A 9,267-nucleotide genomic window follows, 5' to 3' on the forward strand; every position below is an offset into this window, starting at 1 on the left:
AGAAAAAATCCTTTTTCCTCCACCTTGTAAGTTCTTGCCCAGAGTCTCCACAACACAAGACGGATTAATGAGAGAAAAGCATACCAACTTACTTAACATGGGTTTTATGTGACACGGAAAACTTCATAAGGAAGTAAGACCTGAAGAAGTGGAAAAATCTTAGTGCTTTTTATGCTAGGCTTGACTAAAGGATGGAGAGTTGCAGGAAAATATGATAAGAAAAAAAAGAGTATGGGGCGCCTGCGTGGCTCAGTTTGTTAACCATCTGACTTCGGCTCAGGTCGTGATCTCACGGTTTGAATCCATTTTTTTCTATTCCTTGGTTGTATCGTTAGATTTTACAATTGAAAAATGGTTTTATCAGGTTTAAAATATTACATTCCATACATTCTCTTCTTAGGAAAGAATGAACGTTCTATAACTGCCTATGTACAAGCTCGTATCAGGAATCAAATAACTTGCTTTATTTGTTTGTATTTGAACCCAAAGTTAACCCTGGGTAAATGTGCTTAGAAACCGCCTTGAGTTTTCTTGTCAGTAAAACAGGGGTAATAATACCTGCTCCATCTATGCTACAGGATGATAAGAAGCAAATGAATTCATGTGGATTTTCATGACTGTAATGTACTACATATAACTAGTATACATATAGTTATAGTAATACATATAGTTACACGTATAACTGTATATGTTATACATATAACTATATTACATAAAATATAATTTTGTAGTAAAACTTTAAGAACACAAAAATGGAGGCTTTAACAACATCTCTACATAGGTAAGCAGGTTTAGAATGAGAAAAATTACATTCAGTGATAATTTCCAAACGGCTTCATTTTAATGAAATGAATGCTAGACTCCGAGACTAACCAATTTCAAGTCTGCATTGGTCATAAAGATAGTGTAAGAATAAGAATAAATGAGAACAAGAATACATCAAGAATTCACGTCATTACCAGATCAAAAGTTATAGTTCTTGTAGAATGCTCCTAATTTAACAGGTTCATTTCAGGAAACTTCTCTTCCTTTACCCCCTTTTTCTGTCCTCAAGAAAGTGTTATCCTCTCGGGGTGATAGGGTTATGTTTCCCAACCCTTTGCCAGTCTGAACATTTGTACGCAACCATAATAGGCTATTCTTGGTTCCACCATGAGTTCTAACCTGGTCTTCTAGAAGCCTCCTTCTGTGTGTGCTTTCATTAGAACACTGGGTCTGGTGACCGTGGGGGAGGGTAATATGGGCTATTTTCCCTCACAGAGATGTTATAAGGATAAATGAAATGATATTCATATAGCACTTTAGGATGTTCTTATAAAAGACACCTTTGTAAATATGAAGTATTCTAAAAGGCCAGCGACTGCAACTTCTATTTAAAATAAAAATTGCTGACAACAATTTCAACCCTGGAAAGTAAACACATCAGCTTGAAACTGAAGTGCACTTTGCCAAGGAGCAGCAGGCTGTTCACATATCTGGGTCCTTATTGCAAATAAGGCTAAATGTTAGCATGGATCACTGCGTACAGTTAATCCTGTTGTGCTATTTGGAAGCATCTAAAGGCAGTGACCCGGTCCTGTTTTCTCTGTGATCTAGGAACATATGGAAGTGTGTCCTGTCTTAGAACCTCCAAGGGCATTGCAGTCTATCTCAAGAAAGCTCAGATCAGAGGCATGTTGAGGATGTTGAATTGCAACAGGATCCAAGCCTGCTCTTGTGATTAACAATAGTCCCTTGGAACACGCTAAAGCCATCCATTGGGGTTTCTCTTGAAACCAGATCAGAGTGACTCTCTGAAAAGCATTCAACCTGCAGACAAGAGCAAAACTGTCATTTCTCAGATGGCCATGGTCTGGGAATGGGGCCATGCTTCTGGGGCATATTTGGAGCTATGTGTAGGCAAATGCTGTAAGTCACCCACTTACGGTATATAGGTGTGGGGTGTTCCAACATCGTCACAGGGTACTAATGAGTTTGGTACTCTTATCAAGCAAGAGGTACCTAGGACCTTTAGAGATCACACACTAAGTTAGCACCCTGAGTGCAGAGGGCAATGACCTAGCAGTGGTGAAGCCTGTGTAAATGGACAGCCAAAGCAACAAATGCAAGAGAGAGAACTAGGAAGCAGATGAGTGTTGGGGTGTGCAGCCTTGATAGATACCCCAGGTGACTATATCAGGGAACCTGACTCTGGAATAGCATAGAGTGAAGCTTCACAGATTCAGCAGTGGAAGCATTTCAGTAAGGGGCAGAAGACAATGATGTGAACCACTGGAAAAAAAAAAAAAATAGCTCGTCAACGAACCACAGCCATGGCAGCTGCATGTGCACTTGCCCACTTACAAACTCATTCTTTGCTTTCCACTGTGAGGTCTTCATTTAGTCTGTTTGGCTTCCTGATCTGAGCATGTAACAGGGCTTCTGTTTGAAAACTCACAACCTAAACATAACTCGTGATTCACTACTGGTTGCTGATACACAAACAAATCACTGAATAATAGCTCAAAAATAATGTGCTTGTTTTTAGAGTTTGAACTTCCAATGTGGAGACTCTGATATTCTTTTTGCATCTGTTCTTTAAGTAACTTAAAAAAAATTTTTTTTTAATTTTTTTTTTTCAACGTTTATTTATTTTTGGGACAGAGAGAGACAGAGCATGAACGGGGGAGGGGCAGAGAGAGAGGGAGACACAGAATCGGAAACAGGCTCCAGGCTCTGAGCCATCAGCCCAGAGCCTGACGCGGGGCTCGAACTCACAGACCGCGAGATCGTGACCTGGCTGAAGTCGGACGCTTAACTGACTGCGCCACCCAGGCGCCCCCCAAAAAATTTTTTTAATACTTATTTTTGAGAGAGAGAGAGAGAGACAGAGTGCAAGCAGGGGAGGTGCAGAGAGAGGGGGAGACACAGAATCTGAAGCAGGCTCCAGGCTGTGAGCTGTCAGCACAGAGCCCGATGCGGGGCTCGAGCTCATGAACTGTGAGATCATGACCTGAGCCGAAGTTGGACACTTCACCAACTGAGCCACCCAGGTGCCCCTGTTCTTTAAGTAGCTTTAAAGAAGGTGTTAACATTTTGGTGCTTCTGTGTTTTCAGAATGAGACAAATTAAATGGATGAAGGGGAGTAGGAGATAAAGGCATCCAGTTAAGGAACGAATAAGTCATGGGAATAAAAGGCGCAGCACAAGAAATCTAATCAGTGATACTAGAATAGTGATATAATGGGACAGACCATAGCTACACTTGTGGTGAGCATAGCATAATGTATACACTTGTCAAGTCACTATGTGCACACTTGAAACTAATGTGTCAATTATATTCAAATAAAAAAAATTTTTTTTTAATTTTTTTTTCAACGTTTATTTATTTTTGGGACAGAGAGAGACAGAGCATGAACGGGGGAGGGGCAGAGAGAGAGGGAGACACAGAATCGGAAACAGGCTCCAGGCTCCGAGCCATCAGCCCAGAGCCTGACGCGGGGCTCGAACTCACGGACCGCGAGATCGTGACCTGGCTGAAGTCGGATGCTTAACCGACTGCGCCACCCAGGCGCCCCATAAAAATTTTTTTAAAGAGAGGAAAATTATATGGTATGAGCCCGGAGCAGAGATTCCAGAAAGGCATTGATGTCTTGTCATCATTTTACGTTTTTCACTAAAAGTCTGAGACTTTTCTCTTATCCTGTTCCTAAGTCTATTCCACAAATATTAATGTTTAGGAACACTAGTGACTTTTCTCCTCTTTAGAAACAGGGAGAAGGAGAGGGGTGCCTGGGTAGTTTAGCAGTTAAGAGTCTGACTTTGGCTCAGGTCATGACCTCATGGTTCATGAGTTCTAGTCCTGTGTCAGGCTTTGCAATACTGCAGAGCCTGCATGGGATTCTCCTCCTCTCTGTCCCTCCCCCATTTGCATGCTCTCTCAAAATACATAAACTTAAAAAGAAAAACTTTTAATTAAAAAAAAAAAGAACAGGAAGAAGGACAAAACGGAAAGGGAAAAGGGTTAACATTTATTGGCCATTAACTACTGCTAGGTGCTTTATCTATATTTAACACTCGTGACAACCTTATTATGTAGGGATTTAACCAGGCCATGTTTCACTGGAAAGTGGAGGGATCACTTGCCTCTTAATGAGGTAGTTTGAGATTTTCATGCAATTAGTAAAAATAAGAATGTCTTATGATTTTTGAGAACATAAGTTTGCCAGATATCAACCCTGCTCCTCAACAATTCTGCTCTTACCAGTGAAGAAACAAACCTGTAGCTGTGGTTAGGTAATTGACTCAGATGCTGGATGTGGAGTTTGAGGCCTCCAGTCTTTCACTGTCTCGCATTCTTAAGTGTTTTAAAGTAAGGCATGTCAAATGAGTTTTAGAAGTATATTCATCTGTAATCACCACTTAGCCTCCAAAATAAATCTTTAGGTAGATGGCTAAAATGATGGTGAGAAAGTGATAAAGCATGAAAATGGGATCGTTTAAAAAATGTTTATTCTTTCTTTCTTTATTGTTTTTGGACCATCTGGTTTTAGGAAATTCAACAAGTGGGAATAATGCTAGACGTGTGATAGACTCCAGCTGTTTGCAGTGTGGTACCAAGCAAGGAGGCATATGATTTCAGGGAAGAAAAGGGGAGGGGTTCAAACAGACTGTTTACAAAACCTTTTTTTTTTATTATTATTATTGCTTTTCCCTTTGTTCTAGGAAGGACTATAAAAACTGGTTTATTTTGTTTTGTGGTTATTCATTTCTTAAAGTCTCAAGGTTTACCCTTTGCTTGTTTCGATTAAGTGGTCAGCGGGTGTAGGCATGCTTCCTATAACATATACCTCAAGTGTAGAGGCCCAGGTTATGAAGAGATCCAAATATTTGTCAGATATTCTCAGTTCTTTATGAAGTTAACCCAATGAAGCCAGACACAAAAACAGTAGAAATGACAATCTTCCTCTTTGAGAAAATCCCAGTCTTCTTACAAGTCCATCGGAGCAGAGAACCAGAAATAGCTTTTTAAAAAGATATTGTTGGGGGCGCCTGGGTGGCTCAGTCGGTTGAGCGGCCGACTTCGCTCAGGTCATGATCTCGCGGTCCGTGAGTTCGAGCCCCGCGTTGGGCTCTGTGCTGACAGCTCAGAGCCTGGAGCCTCTTTCAGATTCTGTGTCTCCCTCTCTCTGACCCTCCCCCATTCATGCTCTGTCTCTCTCTGTCTCAAAAATAAACATTAAAAAAAAAAAAAGATATTGTTGTTTAAAATGCAGCAGATGACAAATCTTGTCCTAGAGCCATCTGCGGATTTGGCTACCAAATGCTGATATATCGTAGAAACATTTATTTTGTAAGTCATGTTAACGATATTCTCAGCGCTCTGTGTTTATTGTTTAACGCTGCTATCATTTGTTGATGAGTAATGGCCAATAAACAGAGCCTCCTGCCTTTACTCTGACTTGTAGTTGGAATTTATGGATTAGGCCCATTAGTCTCTTTTGAAAGCCATCGAGACAATGCAGCTGGTACCCAGCTGAGGGGAACATGCAAAAAAAAAACATCATGGGCCACTCATGCAAAGGCAAAGAAGTAAACTTGTCAGGAAGATGTGCTATTGCAACCACAAAGAAGCGCTTAAATAGAACTACTATTATGACTTAATTAATATTCCTAAATATCTAGTAGTATGGCTCACATTTTATTCTAGCTTCCGTCTCAAATAGTCTCCACGTTCTGTAAAATGAGAGTTCCGTGAGAGACTATGGGATACAGGTGAGATCACTTTAAGGAAAATAAATGCTCAGGCACTTCAGAATGCGGAAATAAAGGAATGATAATAAAATTTAACTAGTGGAAGTAAAGAGTAAAAGGAAGACAGCACACAACTCATGGGAAAATACAGCAAAAGGACACAATAACTGAAATGCTTAAACCTTTTTATTAATTCATTTACCACAAAAATAAAGAGGAAAAATATTAGAAGAGTTTTTCCCTTCTCTAGTCTTAATTTAAAGATACTGTAGATCCTCCTTACCGTGGTTTCACTCTCTGCAGTTTCAGGTACTGAGGTCAACCCCAGTCTGGAAGCAGATGATCTTCCTGATACCCTCAGAAGGTCAGTAGTAGCCTAACGCTAGATCAGAAAGTCTGTGACATTCCCCTTACTTATCTCATCGCGTAGGCATTTTATCATCTCACGTCCTCACAAGAAGAGGGGTGAGTACAGTCCAGTAAGGTGTTTTGAGAAAGAGACCACACTCACATAACTTTATTACAGTATGTTGTTATAATTCTTATATTTTATTATTAGGTATTGTTGTTAATCTCCTCCTCTGCCTAATTTATAAATTAAACTGTATCATAGGAATGTATGTGTAGGAAAAAGCAGTATGTATAGGTTGAGGTACTATACTCCTACAGTTTCACACATCCACTGGGGGTTTTAGAAAATATCCTCTGCCAATAAGGGGGGGGGTTGTATATTGTGTTATCAACGTCCTGTTACGTTACATCCATTTTGCAGCTAGCACGTGTATATTTATGAATTCACTTTACCTTTCAAGTGAACTCCTAAAGGCTTATCTTCCAATTGTTTAAGATGACTCTAAATCTCCAAAGGTTTTACATTTTCCCCAAACTGAGTTCTGTATCTAGTAATCTTTACCACCTAAACGGCCCTTCTGGGAGGTTATGTCTCAGTGTAGTGTACAGAGAAGTGCTGTGATCAGGAACTGTGACTGCCTGAATCAGTTCTGTCACTATGCAGGGTGTGATTTTTTAGGAACACAACTGGTTCTTGTTGGTATAATGGGCATATTGGACTAAAATTATTTTAAAGTTCACGTCTGGCTTTAAATTTCTAAATTTCCAAATAGACAAATTCAAATAGAATCCAACAACCGTTTTTGGTTAAGCGCTCAGGGCAGAAACATGTGAATAACTTTCACTCAGCAATGAGTGACTCAACCAGGAAAGTCAAACTGTTCGCCTTATCTGGATTACTTCTGTCTAGCTCCATATACACTCAGGCTGCTTTTCCTCTATGCTATTTTAAATGGTCTTAATTCTCTTTAACTTTACTTATTTCATTCAGCCATATATCTATCTTCTTGATCTTTTTTCTGTTTGTGCTCTTGACCTTTTGTTGGTTTTATTTCCTCTGCATTTTTCCTACATTTCAGAAAGGAACAAAAATCATGTCATGTCATAACAACTTCTGGCTACCCCAGGACATGACTTACTAGATGAAGGTACTAATTTCCAGCAACATACTTTTGGGGTGCAGGTCTTTATATTGCATTTTCAGGAAAGCGTTGCTTGTTTGGGGTTGATGCAGGCAAATTTGCCAGTGGGATTTAGTAATAAATTTCCACTCATTCCCTAGCAAAGCTTGTAAGCTGTACCCAAGAGTAGACAGATCCAGGGGAGCTATCTTAGGGTAGAAAGATTTTAAAAGTCAAAGGTGAAGCTTAAGAACCTTAACTTTCTCCTATTTGAGGTTTCATAGGTTAGGGATGGGGAGGCAAACTTCTTTTATAGAGGCAAACCTCTGTAATGGGCCAGATAATAAATATTTCTGGCTCGCTGGGAGATAAAATCACTTTGCAAGTATTCAACTCTACTATTGTAGTAAAAGAGCGATATACAATACAAAAAAATTGGGCACAGCTCTAAGTTTCAATGTAACTATTTACAAAAACAGAATTTGTTTTTATTTGCTTGCAAAAACAAGGGCTTTTGTGTATTGCCCACTGCTCGTAGAATACAAATACTAGGCATGCAATTTGGAGATGTGAACTTAAGAGCTCTGCTTTGATAAGCTGTACAGATAAGGAAAGGCCATTGGTCTGGTTATTCAACTCTTTCTTTCCAGGGAAACACAATTACAACAGCCCCTGAAATAGAAGAAGAAAACTCCACTTCCCTTGGAAAAGGGTAATGGCACTTGTTTCCTTCCTTATTGTTCAAGAGTTTCAATCCTTGTACCCAGGGCCACATAAAATTCATGAGCCAGCCTCACCACTGGTACTAAGAGATGCAATTTATTAAAAAATAATATTGGGGAGCTCAGCCCATTAAGCATCTGACTTCGGCTCAGGTCATGATCTCACAGTTTGTGAGTTCAAGCTCTGTGTCAGGCTCTGTGCTGACAGCTCAGAGCCTAGAGCCTGCTTCAGATTCTGTGTCTCCCCCCCCCCCCCCCCCGCTCTGCTCTCCTCTCCCCAGCTTTCCCTCTCTCTCTTTCTCTTTCAAAAATAAATAAACCTTAAAAAAATATGTATAGAATAGTCTGGCTGGTGTGGCTCTAAGGTGTCTTCAGATAGAGCTTCTGGCCTCCAGGCCAGACTTCTTTCTCCCAATGTGCATAAATCGAATTTACCAAGACAAGCAGGCCAATCACAACAGCAAAATCCAGTCTTTGTTTTCTGTTTACTAATAAATCACTTTTCTTCAAGGCTGTCAAGGGAGGAAAGTACATGAAGCCCTGTTAGCCAGCTGGCCAGGCAGCGGTGGGGCCTTTGAGGTAATGTAAAGCCTATGAAGGTTGAAGATGTACCAAGATCGTTGTGACACATGTTTTCCAAGAACTCGTGATAGAGGTTAGCTGAGAAAAAACCTCTAGAAAAAACCTCTTACAGCTGCATGTAATGAGCATGTAGGTAGCTATAGATGAATGTTCAGGTTTCTAGCTGTAGTGTTTAGAATGTTTTCATTGAGTCAAGAGTAGCATGCAACAATTTGGAAGGGAAAATGAAGAATTGATCAAGAAGAGAGATGAATAGAAGCAAATGATGAAGATCAATGTTTTATTTGACTTGATAATCTCACAATAAATGATATAAAAAATTAAAACAAAAAACCCCACAAAATAACCAATCTATCACCAATGATTCAGTTCCTACTATGTGTAAGTTCAAAACATTTTATGAGTGGGAAGCAACAGTTGGGCATTACTCAGCATTAGCAATTCAGTTTTTGATTACTCTTTAGATCAAGAGATCACTACTTCTAGTTTTCAAAACTGCTTATTAACACATTAATGAAGATTAGGCTTGGCTATAAATAATAGAAAACTCAAAAATAATAGTGATAAATAAGCTAGAGTTTGTCTTTCTCTTATATACATGCAATCTGGGGGTAGGCAGAGCAAGGAGGGCAGCTCCAAGATGCTCCCCCTTTGTGCTCTTCCAGTATTAGTGAAAGATGATGGGATTTAAGCCTCCATATCTGCATATATCTGCATATAGCTAGCAAGAAGAGAAATCTACAAAGAGGTGAACATCC

The sequence above is a fragment of the Prionailurus bengalensis genome, chromosome B1, assembly GCF_016509475.1.
Source record: "Prionailurus bengalensis isolate Pbe53 chromosome B1, Fcat_Pben_1.1_paternal_pri, whole genome shotgun sequence".
In the NCBI taxonomy this organism is placed as follows: Eukaryota; Metazoa; Chordata; class Mammalia; order Carnivora; family Felidae; genus Prionailurus; species Prionailurus bengalensis.